This window comes from Adiantum capillus-veneris, chromosome 12 (assembly GCF_014529385.1).
Source record: "Adiantum capillus-veneris isolate H3 chromosome 12, ASM1452938v2, whole genome shotgun sequence".
NCBI classification, from domain to species: Eukaryota; Viridiplantae; Streptophyta; class Polypodiopsida; order Polypodiales; family Pteridaceae; genus Adiantum; species Adiantum capillus-veneris.
Window position 1 is genome coordinate 42,400,760 of NC_140942.1, and position 13,943 is coordinate 42,414,702.

General features: G+C 45.3%; 1 protein-coding gene and 1 pseudogene across 3 annotated transcripts in view; one reads left to right on the plus strand and one right to left on the minus strand.

The window, feature by feature from the left end:
• LOC147445640 (uncharacterized) overlaps positions 1-13,943 on the plus strand; it is a 42,280-nt gene that overhangs the window by 12,517 nt on the left and 15,820 nt on the right. The window lies entirely within an intron of this gene.
• On the minus strand, positions 4,470-5,285 carry LOC147445641 (uncharacterized; annotated as a pseudogene).

Sequence of the window (13,943 nt, forward strand, 5' to 3'; positions counted from 1 at the left end):
TACGCATTGTACACCTTTGTGCAATCAAAGTAGACCACTCTCGCCGACGAGTGGGGCCTTCGGAGGAGGGTTTTACAACCTCTCGGGTGTCGTATCTCTTCTCTCTCCTTCTCTCAGTCTCATTCACTTGCACGCACAATATCCACTCACTTTGTTCGTGATCATAGCACTCTCCATAAGACGGAAAGCTCTCTCTTTTCCTAAGAACTAAAGGAATCTTGAGCAATAAAGATCACTAATCTTGAGAAAATACAACATTCATTCCGCTGCACCTAACACTCGGATTGGAACCCTTTGGCTCCGAATTGATGGTTACCGATTGTCAAAGGTGGCAGCAAAATATGCAATGAAGACAAGAACTGGCTTATAATCCGGTGGGCACCTCGACTTCGATCTAGAACACCTGCAATGCCAAAACACATGAACAAGGCACCTGTGGAGAAGAGGGATCACTCAGGTAGAAAGAGACAGGACACTTGAGAGAGAGAGAGAGAGAGAGAGAGAGAGAGAGAGAGAGAGATGAAATGAAATGAAATGTTATGTTATGTTAACGTCTTCAAAAGGCCAAAATGACCTATGAGACCAATCTGTTACAAAATGGTGAATCTAATACCATGTCTGGGTACAAAAGAACTAGATACTACTACTAGAATCTATCCTCATCTGCACTCTGGATGTCGGGAGAGTATGGCTCGAATCCTCTGCTGTAGTCTCCGTCGATGTGTGTAGCCCCTCTCCTCAATCGTGGCCGTCTGGATCTCTGTAGCTCCAGTGCTCGGTCGATGAGTGCCGGTAGTGGCCGAATGAGTGTGGGCCGAGTTCTGCAATGATGACTGCTCCTCTGGCTGTCCCATATCTAGTAAAAAGAAATCTGTAATCTGTCTCAGGGACTGTCTCTCCCTATCTCTCCCCAGTAAAGTGTTTCTATATCTGTGTAACTCTTAGTAGATATAGCCCAAGACATCTCTGATCCTCATAACTCATGACCCTAGAGAAAGGACTGAAACCCTCTCTGAATAAGCAATGGAAATGCCCCCCCCGTATCTCATAGTACACTGTGCAATGACATATGTAATGTAGCTTTGTCTCTGGCTCTAACTGGCATAAGCGGCATGCTATCTGCTAGTATCCCTCTAAATCTACCAGTCTCAATCTCCAGCTGATGTGAGGATGTGCTTATCTGACCAATGGCACACCGCAAACCATGAGACATATGTGTGTCCATGTAGCTGGGTCGAATCACAAACCCATCTCCTGTAGGTGGAGAAGATGCTCTCTATAGAAAGCCATCTTCGTGCCCAACTCATGTGGCGGCTCTATCCATGTCCTCCTGGTATCCAGCTGGATGGCCTGACGAATGAGTCTAGTAATCTCCACCCGTGTAAGAGACATCGAGGGTGCCTAAAGAGAGTAGTGGAAAGGGGGCAGCATGTCCATGGTGAAACCATGCGTCTGAAACCATGATGTCATCTGTGCATACCAGCATGAAGTGTCCCCTTGAAGAGCTAACTATCTGGAAGACTCAAGGGCCAGTCTAGCATTTCTGTCTCTAGTATTATCCCACAAGCTGTCCACAAAGGAGACTGATCTGGTAAACGCCTCAATCTCCATAGGAGGGGCAGCTAGCTCTGCTCGAATGATAGCATGGGGTAGGGAGGCCTTGGCTTTGATGAGTCGAGAGATCATAGATACCAAGGGTCTCGCCATACGTCTCCAACCATCCTGGCCTACAGAAGGTCCCCATGTCTGCACCCCATACAACATAGTTGAGGCTACTAAGGTATCAAAGAGCCATAACTTTGTCCGAGGTTCCTGGAACTGAACCTGCGAACACATCCTCTCCAAGCCTCGCAAGGCCGCAAAAGCTCTAGTCAGTCTAGTCTCTGCTGCTCTCCCCAAAGAAAACCTCGGCCCATTGAAGACAACCCCAAGGTAAGTGTATGCATCTGTATACTCTACAATCTCTTGACCATATGTGAAAGTCGGTGCTGATCTCCTGATCCCTTGTGGTGTGGTGTTAAACACCATAACCTTGGTTTTACCAAGGTTTACAAACAATCCACTATCCTCTGCAAATTTGTGTAATGCATCCAACTGTCGCTGCATACCCTCTGGTGAGTCAGAGATCAACACAATATCATCAGCATATAACAATAATGGGATCCACGTCCCTGCCACCTTCTCTGTCAATGTAATCAGACACCTCATCAACATACATACCAAACAGAGTAGGAGACAATGGGCAACCCTGTTTCACCCCATGGTGGAGTGAACTAAATCAGATATCCCCTCCGGAGTGCGTACATGTCACATCACTGATCTGTATGGAGCCCTAATCCCCCAAATCAACACTATGGGCACCCCCATCTCTTGCAGTCTGCGCATCAATCGAGCTCTCGGTACCATGTCAAATGCTTTGCGGAAATCCACAAAGCTACAATAAATCCGTCTCCCATGTGACCTGCCCTCCTCAATGATGGCTCTGAGTGTCAGAATATGATCAAGAGTGGAGTAATCCCTCCTGAAACTGGCCTGGCCCTTTGCTCGTACACCCGTACCCTATGCCCAATTACTCAACTACTGCTCAAGAATGGATGCATACAACCGTGCCAATGTGTACCCAACCATAGTAGTGCGGTAGTTCCCAGGCTCTGTAGGATCACCTGCTTTGAAGATAGGCACAATAGTAGACAATCTCCAAGTCTCAGGTAACCCTTCACACATGTCACGGTTGAACTAACACTACAAGAACCTTTACCGACATATCTCTAGTATGTGTAAAGTGCTCTGCTACTAGATCATCATGATCATATGCTGTGCTGGTCCTCATCCTGTCAATGGCTCTCTTTACCATCTCAGTGGTAAAGAAGGTGCTGGTAGGTGGGCATGGCTCTGTAGGATCTGGAAGGGGGTCTTGTCTAGGAATTGTATATAACGATGAGGCATATTGGCCCCACACATCAGGAGAAGTAATCATTGGGGGTGGGGAGTGCTCAAGAAAGAATCGCCATGCCTCTCCTGAGTCTCTACTCAAGAACATCTGATACAAGTCTCGCTCCATCTGGGCCAAGTAAGCTCGTTTCTTCCGTCGCACAAGGCGTTGGGAAGCAATTTGAGATTGTCTGTAGGTGATGACTCCTAAAAGAAGATCCCTATGAAGCTGGGCTCTCATCTCTATGCACTCCTCATCATACCAACTATTCTGTGGCATGCTCCTAGAATATCGCCTCCGACCCGGCTGAGTGTGCCTCTGACACCGCACCATGCAGTGTCTCAGTCAGTAAAGTGGTGCACCCCTCCACTGAGAGGCCAGGAGTAGCTCTGCGTAGACGGCTATAGATCTCCTCTATATAAACTGAGTTAGTCTCTGGTGTAAATGTATAATGAGTATGTGACCTACCTCCTGATGTCTGGGCTGTACTATATTGAAATGAAACAGAAAATGTCAAAAGTGCATAATCCACTGCTACGCCCACTGGCCTGGCTCCCACTATGAAATCCTGAATACAAGGAATAAAGCTCGGCTGTGCCATAAATACTAAATAGTCCACTGTACTGGCCCCGTGTCTGTGTGGAAAGCATGTGAAACTTGCTGCTCCAGGAAATCGGTATAAGCCATTAATTATGGCTAACCCATGTGCAGTCGTCATCTCCGTGAGGTATCTCCCATACTCCGTCTGCTCTCTGTCATGTGAGCATCTGTCAAGCCCCAACTCACCCACATCCAGCTCTCTAAGCATCTCATGTGAAGTGTCGTAGAAGACTGTCTGAGAGTTGCCCGTTCGGGCATTGAAGTCCCCTAGGAGGATGATATCACCATCCCTAGAAAACTCCCATACATCATCATCTAGTATAGAGAAAGGCGACTGTCCTATGGATGCAGCATATATCGACGTACTGGGGGGGGGGGGGAAGTAACATATGGCAATGTATAGAAATCTGCCTGTGTCAGCTCTCAACCTCATACCCACATGTATCTAGCATGATCATCTCATCATCCCCTAGGAGGATGATATCACCATCCCTAGAAAACTCCCATATATCATCATCTAGTATAGAGAAAGGCGACTGTCCTCTGGTTGCAGCATATATTGACGTACTGGGGGGAAGTAACATATGGCAATGTACAGAAATCGGCCTGTGTAAGCGCTCAGCCTCACCCACATGTATCTAGCATGATCATCTCTCCGTACAATATGTAGTAGTGGCTGTAACTCCTCCCTAAATAGCACTGCTACTCCTCCTGAACCTCTACTCCCATGCTGAGATCTCGCGACTGTCCTGTGGGCTGTCTCCCATCTGTATCCCACCACATGTGGCATAAGCTTTCCGGGGGCCTGATGAGTCTATGAGAAGAAAACAACGTCCCTCTCTCTGCAATTGTCCTCAAAGGCACCAACGTCCAACCTCATAGATCCATTACAATTTGAAGTAGCCATCTTCAGTGTGGTCCCATAGGTCTCACACCGTCATGTAGAGCGCCGCTCTACAATCACCACCCGACCATCTCTGTAAAAGGCCATCTTTCCCTGCTCCCTTGCTTTCGTAATCTCTGGCATTACCTCTCTCATATGCGCAAGCTGTGAGAGAGTGAGATCATCATCGAGAAAAATACCTGTCTTCTTGAGAGTAGGCCTCTTTCTCAAGAATTCCATCTTCTCTTCCAAGGAGGGGAAGCGTAGTATGAGAGCTCTCCCTTTCAAAGATTCTCCCGGGCCATCACTCTTCTTGCCCACTCTCCATGCCTTTGTGTGTGAAGGCTTGTTCACCCCCATCATGGATGTGAGGATTGTAACCTCTTTTTCCACATTGTTTATGTCCTTGAGGCCGGTTACCCTCACATGTAGAGCCCGCATCCTCCTCCTTTGTTCCTCTTCGAGGGTCATGTTAATAAGAGTGGGTGTACAAGGAGCTTCCTTACCTTTCCCTTTCTTCGCAACCTTAATCTATTTTTTGTCCTCCTCTATTTTCTTTTGTGTTGCGAAGATGACCGTGGCCCATGACTTCTTCTCCTCACCTTCCTTGATAACCCGTATTTCTTCTCTCATGGTATTCAATTCTTTCATCATGGATGGCTGAATTTCGCCTTCTTTGAGCTGCCCACTTTTGACCTGTAGATTTCGGATGATGGAATCTTGGATGACCACTTTCTCCTCGAGCGAAGCGATCCTCCTACACATGTCATCTCTTTCTTCGGTCCATCTTTGAAGAATAGTGCTCCTCTCCTTTCTCCACTTTTCAACTTCGTTTCTCCATTCTCTCATTTCCTTCTCTATTACCGACATGTCCGCATGATAGAGGCTTTGTGGGCGGCCGGCGAGGGATGTGTCTTCTTACTCGTGGGGGAAGCCGTTGGCACTTCTTCGACGCTTCCCATGATTGAGAGAGGGAGAGAAGAAGAAGAAGAGAGTTTAAAACAACAAAAAAATGTAAGAAACCCTAAAAAATAGCAAGAAACGCTTGTAAAACCTTAAAAAACATTGGAAAATCCTAAAAAACAGCAAGAAACGGTGAGGAAACCCTAGAAAACAGTAAAAAACAATGACAAAACCCTTAAAAACAGCAAAAAAACAGTTTCGAAACCCTAAAAACAGAAAAAAAATAGTGACGAACCCTAAAAACAACCAAAAGGCAATTTCGAAATACTAAAAATAACAAAGAAGAAGTGGCGAAACCCCAAAACAGTGAGAGACCCATGTGAGAGAGAGAGAGAGAGAGAGAGAGAGAGAGAGGGGGAGTGTCACGATTGTGAATTGCTACACTCTTCTTGATTCATTACAGATGTAGATGCGAAGTGTGACCAACCCAGGAGGATTCCTGTTCTTAAATGGTCACACCCCTTCACCCAAAAGACATACCTCTTCGCCAAAAGCCACACTCCTTCGACGACTAGTCACACCCCTTCGCCCTACGGGTGCGACTCTTCACCCAATGGTTGCAGCTCTTCGCCGAAAGAATGTGTCTTTTCGCCTAAAGTCATGTCTCTTCACCAAGAGACATGGTGAAGAGACATGCCTCTTCACTAATGACTCTTCAGTTCCTATAAAAGGACCCCTTTGTACTCAATTTTATTCATTCAATCGAACACAGAGTCTTCTCTTCTGAGTCTTGTTTCTAAGTTCAGTTCAAGTTTCTTAAGTCTTAATAATGAGTTTAAGTATTTAATTAAGGATTAGTACCTAGAATCCTTACAGTGGTATCAGAGCAAAAATTTTTCCCGGGACTTGAAGGTTGTGAGCTTCTCACCCTTGCCGTTACCCTCTCTCCCCCCTTCCCGGAGTTGCATGGAAGCAGAAGAAAGGTGGTGCACATACGCATACGCGTATAAGGTAATATGAATCCTTCTGTTTCAATCACGTAAATAACAAACAGACTACAGATGTGAGCGTGTGACGTACCTCGAGAAGCCCTGCACCCTTTCGTGCTTGAGTGCTCGCCTCCATTCATGTGAAAGGGCACTACTTGACAACCCTTCGCCTGGCTCGCATCCCTTCCGACGACTACCCTTTGTGCAATCGTTGAGTGCTAGCTGAACACAATCGCTGGCTTTCTACGCATGTTGTTCGCAGGCCACCTTACACCCCTTCAGGCAAAAAGGCACAGTGCAGGCAGCCAGTACCCTTTCCAAGGGATATGACCCTTGGTGCATCTTTTCTACCTCTGCTGGCTTGAAACATCACGTAGACTGAAGGGGCACTGCTGAAGCGTCACCTGTTGTGCTGAAGCGTCCAAAGTATTACGCTACGCTGGAAACGATAGGCTGAAACGCTGCACGCTGGCTGAAAATTCCTTCATAAAAAAACTCCACGCTGGCTGTTTTACGTTAAGAAACCAATAGCACACACTTTTATTAAACTCAACCAAAGGTTTTTTTTAACATGGCCGGTCAGCCCCAAATTTTTTAAGCCTCATGTGAATACACTTTATACATTCAAGCCCAAATTCACTTAAAAAAAAAAAAACCACATGACCAGCGATTCCCTTTTACGAGCGCTGCTCTTCATCCTTTCTCCTCTAGCGCTGGCCATGGCATCCATGGCAGTGGACGACTTCATTGTGCCCGTCCCATTTCTCTAGACGAGATTCTGGACACTCCTGCACCCAAAGTGATTATCATTCCCCGATACTCTAGGACTAAAGTATTGTGATTCCCGATTCGCCGGTGCCAAAACCCGATCCAAAAAGAGTTACTACTCTCGAAGTATCAGTTCTGAACTTATTCCAAGTTATCAATTACTTTCTATAAGCAGTCGGCATGACTGGATCGCAAGATGGCGATGACAATATTACACTTGAGGACCCGATAGCAATTCTCAAAGAGCAAATGGCAGCATTTTCCAGGAACCTCGCATCACTTCACACTCGCTTGGAGTAGATGCGGACGCAAAACGCTTCCCGAAGTCGTCTTACTGCTTCTTGGATTAATGTTGCTTCTCTACCATTTTCTTCCTACGCTTCAGTGGTCGACCAAGAAGAACCACTCAAACCAAAGCCTTCGGAACTCAAAATTTCTCACCCAGAGCATGGTTTCTCAGAGACAACTAGACGCAAAGTACCTTCGTGCGAACAACAAAAGTCTCAGCATGAATATTCTTGGAAATGTTACAGTACTAAGCAACCAACTTTTTATTCGAATCATCAACAACAAAAGCAGCAATATGAAGCTTCCGAAGGATCACCAGCGATATCAAGATGGGCTTACTTAATGGCACAGATATCCGACCTTAGTCGAGTACTCGGTCGTGAATGTTGCGACGTTGGACAAGTTCCCCCTCGCGAGCCATGCGCTACATTTAAGTCTTTCTTATCTGATGGTGGTAAAGTTCAAGATTTATTGATCCTTTCCTTGTGCAAAAGGATCCTTCACAGTTCTAAGAGGCAACAACTCCCTCGACCTCCCCCTTGTCAATTGGAAACCTTAATACCCGCTGAGAAAGCTGAAGATTCGAAAGGTTCCAATTCTTATGTGAAAACCAACAAGCACATAACCCCTTCTTTGGTCGTGATCCACGCAGGAAACTTCGCCTCGTCACCGCCCTTGCAGAATACAGTCTTTGTTTCTCTGAACAGATACCAAATGCAGTGGTGAATGATAATTTTTCAAAGTTGAAGACTCCATTCCTTACCTTTAATGATGCAAAGGAAAAAGCAGATACAGACTCTTGCAGCATGACTCTAGTCGTTGCAATTGAATCATTGGACATAAACTGTTCTATTGTTAAACCTTTACAGATGGATCTACCTTCAAACACTACTCTGTCTCAGTCTACGACATCACTTTAGGAGGATTTTACTGTTCCAGATAAATAAATGGAATACCTTACAAATTTCCAACCAATGGTCATCATTCAATAGAAAACTCAAGTCAGAGTATCAATAATTTCACTCGAAGCAGATACGGATTCAATCTTTTCTTGGACAAAGCTCGAAGTTACAAATGACTTTGACAAAGACACTTATCAAGTTGCAGATGTGATACTCATACTTTTGACAAAGATGAGACAAGTTACAGATATGATCAGTTTTCAGTTTGGAAAAATAGTTATGGTCAATAACAGTGCCATGACATGGGACTTAACAGAAAGAGCTTTGGATGCAGAAGCACTACAACAATACATTTCCTTCTTCCCGGAGTTTCTTCAACTACCTTGGGTTTTATTTAAAGAGGGAGGGAATGTCACGATTGTGACTTGCTACACTCTTCTTGATTCATTACAGATGCAAATGCGAAGTGTGACCAACCCAGGAGGACTCCTGTTCTCGAATGGTCACACCCCTTCGCCCTACGGTAATGACTCTTCAGTTCCTATAAAAGGAACCCTTTGTACTCAGTTTTATTCATTCAATCGAACACAGAGTCTTCTCTTCTGAGTCTTGTTTCTAAGTTCAGTTCAAGTTTCTTAAGTCTTAATCATGAGTTTAAGTACTTAATTAAGGATTAGTACCTAGAATCCTTACACAGAGAGAGAAATGAAATGATATATTAACGTCTTCAAAAGGCCAAAATGACCTATGAGACCATCAAACACAAAGTGGTGAATCTAATACAATGTCTGAAGTACAAGTACAAAAAGTACTGAATGTAAAATGTGAAAAAGGAAAAATGAAATGTGAAATGTGAAATGTAGAATAGGCCCTCAATGACACTCTGGGTGTCGTGCTAGAATGCCTCTGATCCTCTGCTGGAGTCTCCGTCGATGGAGTGTGCTCCTGTGTCTCGGTTGTGGTCGTCTCGATCTCCCGAGCTCAGTCGCCCTGTCAATGAGGGTGCCTCTGGTATGAATGTGGGTACAACTCTGTGCTGGTGGTTGGTCTCTTGGCTCCCTCGATCCAAAGAAATCTGTGATCTGTCTCTGTGACTGTCGTACTCCATGTCTCCTCAGCAGACTATCTCTATGTCGATGTAGCTCAAGTAGATATAAGCCAAGGCATCTCTGATCTTGATACCTCATGACTCTATCTAGGGGTGTCCAAAACCCTCCCGGAATAAGCAATGGAAGCGCCCTCGTATTTCATAATACACAGTGTAGTGGCATATGTAGTGTAGCTCTGTCTCTGACTCTCTATCGCATAGTTGGCATATCCTATACATCAGAGGTATCCCTCTGAATCTACCCGTCTCAATCTCCAGCTTGTGTGAGGATGTGCGAATTTGACCAATAGCACATCGCAGACCATGAGACAAATGAGTGTCCATGTAGCTCGGACAAATCACAAACCCATCTCCCGAAAGTTGGAGAAGATGCTCTTTGTAGAAAGCCATCTTCGTGCCCAACTCCTGCATCGACTCTACCCATGTCCTTCTGGTGTCCAACTGTATAAGATCCTGACGAATGAGTCTAGTGATCTCCGTCTGTGTGACTGGCAGTGAGGGTGCATCCAGGGAATACTGAAAAGGAGGCAGTCTATCCATGCTGAAACCATGCCTCTGAAACCATGAAGTCATCTGCGTATACCAACATGATGCGTCTCCCTGCATCGCTAACTGTCTAGAGGACTCAAGAGCCAATCTAGTATATCCGCCTCTATGTGTATCCCATAGACTGTGCAGAGACAGAGAGAGAGGCTGCTGCTCATACAAGTGACCAAGGGTGGTCCTGGCATATATCTGACATGCCTCGCAGCTAGACCCAAGGTACACACAATTGCGATTGCTATTGACACTGCCAACTCCTGCACACGAGATCACTGACACAGCCTCAACATGGGCTGCCCTAGCCTCCTGAGTAAGCTAGACTCTAGCGGGGATCACTCCTGGCAAGAGGCTGATCTAAAGGAAGAAGAAACCGGATCAGGGCTACCCTAGGGTGTGGCTACCTCCTGACGAACACAGATCTGCTCCTCCCCTATCTGCCCTATGGTGTGGCTGCTCCCTGATGAACACGGATCTGCTCCTCCCCTATTTCTGCACCAAGATGGAGATGCTCTCCATTTGCATGATCATAGCGTCTCCATGTATCTGCCTTGATAAGGAAAGCTCCCAAGCTTATCTAACTGAGACTGAGGCCCTAACACTTTATTTATAGGTCCGTGCCTTCCAAAAGCAGTGTACATGAAAAACTTCAAGTCTAAAAGCATCTGGGTCCCAAAAGCTAGCCATCGCAAATTGTAGAATTTCCGTAGAGGTGCCATGTCAGCAACGTAAATCGCGGAAATTAGTACGGATAGTCATGTCAGTAGCGTAAATTGCGGGAGTTCGTACAACTGCCACATCATTAGCCTTTTATGCATTCTTTTTAGGCTTTGTCCCTTTGGGCCCCATCGGACAAGACCCCATAAGTTGGCACAACTTATAAAATCGGGTGTCCTTTCATTTTTGGCCTCTCGGATTGGTTCTGCAAGTTGTCACAACTTCTTTTGCATCTTTCAGTAGGGCTCTGACCTTTTTCAGTCCTGAGTCTGTTCTTCAGGTCATGGTGTATCATCATTTTGTGGCATACCCCCCTCTTGAAAGAAATGTAATCTTCCTCGATTACGCCTGCAAAACCAACATAAGCTAGCAATCAGTTCAGTAGACAGTGACTCTAATTACCGTCACACTAGACAACACATATCCAGTACTTGCACGAAGACGACAGTCATTGAACATTCACATCACTATCCCCGTCGAGATCTTTGATGAGAATCATGATCATGGTAACATATTTAGCAATCACATCCAGATCTCACTGATCTCTAGTAGGTGTCGGGATTGACTAAATCTTGTTACTAACTTACTATCATATCCACATCACGCCTAAGGTGAGTCAAGAATGAAATGTTGTAGTCATTTCGTCTTTCAATCATGTATTCAAACATCACACACATGAGAGAGCACATATATCAAAATCATTCAAGGAATACCCATTACAAAATACTTCGTTTCTCGAAGTTATACATCGGAATACTGTCAGCCCATCAGTATCCCTGAAATTTCAAGATAAATCTCTGACTTTAATCCATTTGGGTAATCTGTGACAAAGGAGCGGAGTAACTCCTCTCTTGTGCAGTCCGCACCGCACCCGATTCAATTGCTGATCATCGGTATCTCTTGGAATAGTCGAAGCTAGACCAAAAGCCTCAAGGTAAAGCTTTAAAATTTGAGGAGTATTTGCTAGATCCTCCTCCATCCATTTCACATCCAATGCAGGTAAGTTCTTAAACTTGACTAAATACCGGCATATCACTTTACCTTTCACTTTTTTGTCCTTGTGAGCCAGTATCTGTTCTGGAACGAAAATCTCCTTGGTCTCTTTCACTTGAGGTTGCTCCTCAGGCTCCTTGTCCACTGGCACCTCACCTTTGAAAGGTTTCAAGAGACTCACATGAAAGGCATTGTGAATCTTCCAAGTATCTGGTAACTTCAGTCTGAAGGATACATCATTTATCTTTTCCTGAATTTGGAAAGGGCCATAGTATCTCATACTCAACTTTGGAAAAAATCGCTCCTTACCCTCTCGTTTCTGTAGGCGTGCCTTCTCAAACCGTAGAAGCACCCAATCATCTTCCTTCAATTGCAAGTCACGTCGACGTTTGTCCCCTGCCTTCTTATGCCATGCTTGAGACTTCTCAAGAGCCTCACGTACCTTTGCAAAAGCAATCTCTAGATCGTGAACATACGGATCTGTTTCAAAAATCTTATCCGTAGGGCTTAGAATAGGTGGAACCTTCTTAGCACCCCTCAATGATCTCAAATGGCGTCTTCCCTGTAGGCGTATGCATTGTGTTGTGGTAGGCAAACTTCACCAAGTGCAAATACTTCTCCCACTGAGCTTTGTGATCAGAGATGTAAGACTTCAACAAGTTCAAAACAACTGAATTCACAATCTCCGATTGCCCATTTGTCTATGGGTGGAAAGAGGACGAGAATTGTAACCGAGTACCAATATTCTCCCAGCTTGCTCTCCAAAACAGACTAGTAAAACGGGAATCCCTATTTGAAACTATAGACTGAGGCATGCAATGAAGTTCAAATATCTGCGAGACGAACAATTTAGCCAAATGATCTGGCTTAACCGTCTTCTTGAATGGAATATAGTGAGCCTGTTTGCTAAATCTGTGGATGACTCTCCAGATGCCATCGTTCATTGCTATACTTTCCCAAGGTCGGCTAGGTATAGGTAAAGGTTGCAAAAGACCTGGTGCCTTATGCGTGTTGAACTTGACCTTCTAGCACATCAAACAACTGCGAACAAACTCATCCACATTCTTTTTGAGCCTTGACTAGTAGAAAAACTGCTCCATACCTTTCAAGGTGGTCTCTATCCCACGGTGGCATGAAATAGGTGGATAGTGGCACTTTGTCAAAACCTTATTTCTCAGCGCTTGTGTAAGACACAATAAATTTTTTCGCATCAAATAGCCTTCCTTGAGCGAATAGCCCGCAACTACTTCCCCACTCTGCAATCAGTCAAAGATGTCTGTAAAATCCGGATGTATGATGATGAGCTACCGATCTAGCCAAAACCAAAGGCTTACGAGGCAGTGCATTTGCTACCACATTCTTCTGTCCCTGAACGTGCACAATCTGAAAGTGAAATTGTGACAATATGTATGCCCACCGCATGTGCTTGTCCCAAAGCTGCTTCCGAGACAAAAAAATATATGGTAAACTCTGATGATTAGTGAACACTGTAAAATCGGCTCCAAGTAGAAAGTGTCGCCACTGAGTAAGAGCACGAATAACTGCCAACAACTCCTTTTCCTAGATCTGTGCAACCCGTTTTGGTCGAGAAAACATTCTGCTCTCATAGGCTACAACATGGCCTTCCTGCATTAAGACCGCTCCCAGTCTGGGGCCACAGGCATCACAGTATACCTCAAATGGCTTTTGCAAGTTTGGCAAAACCAATAGTGGGCAATTGTCGACTTCTCATGTTTCATGTGTCATATTGTTAGAGTTTAGGCATCTCTCTGGATTCGTCCAGTTGGTTCCAATTTCTCCGAGGGACATGTGTTCGGGAGTGAGGGCTGTTTTTGTGGCTGTGCTCGGCCAGTGTGAGGTTGTTTTCTCATGTTGGGCTGTGTTTAGCGATGTTTAGCCTTGGGTTTTTTGCTTGGTTCCATGGCCATTAGGCTCGTGTACGCAGGGGGTATTTTTTCCACCCTTGTTATATTTTCTCCCATGGCCTTATTGGCCACTAGTGCTTTTTTCTCAGCTCTCCCCCTTTTTATTGTGAGGTCGTGGCTGGTGGACAGCTGCCCGACCCACATCTTTGGGTGTATATATGAGAGGGTAGGCCATTAGGGGAGGACATTGTGTACAGGCCTTTGGGTGTAGGGGCGCCCCTTAGGGCAGCCCTAGGGTGTTGCTGTGGGTAGTGGGAGAGCAGCCAGGCTGGTGTTTTTCAGTAGGGCTTTCTGACGTTTTTGCATCCCATCTTTGAAACTCACCAGCATGAGGGTAGCACACCGATGGCGATGATGGCTAGCAGCGATCACCCTTGTGTTTTACTATCTCAGGG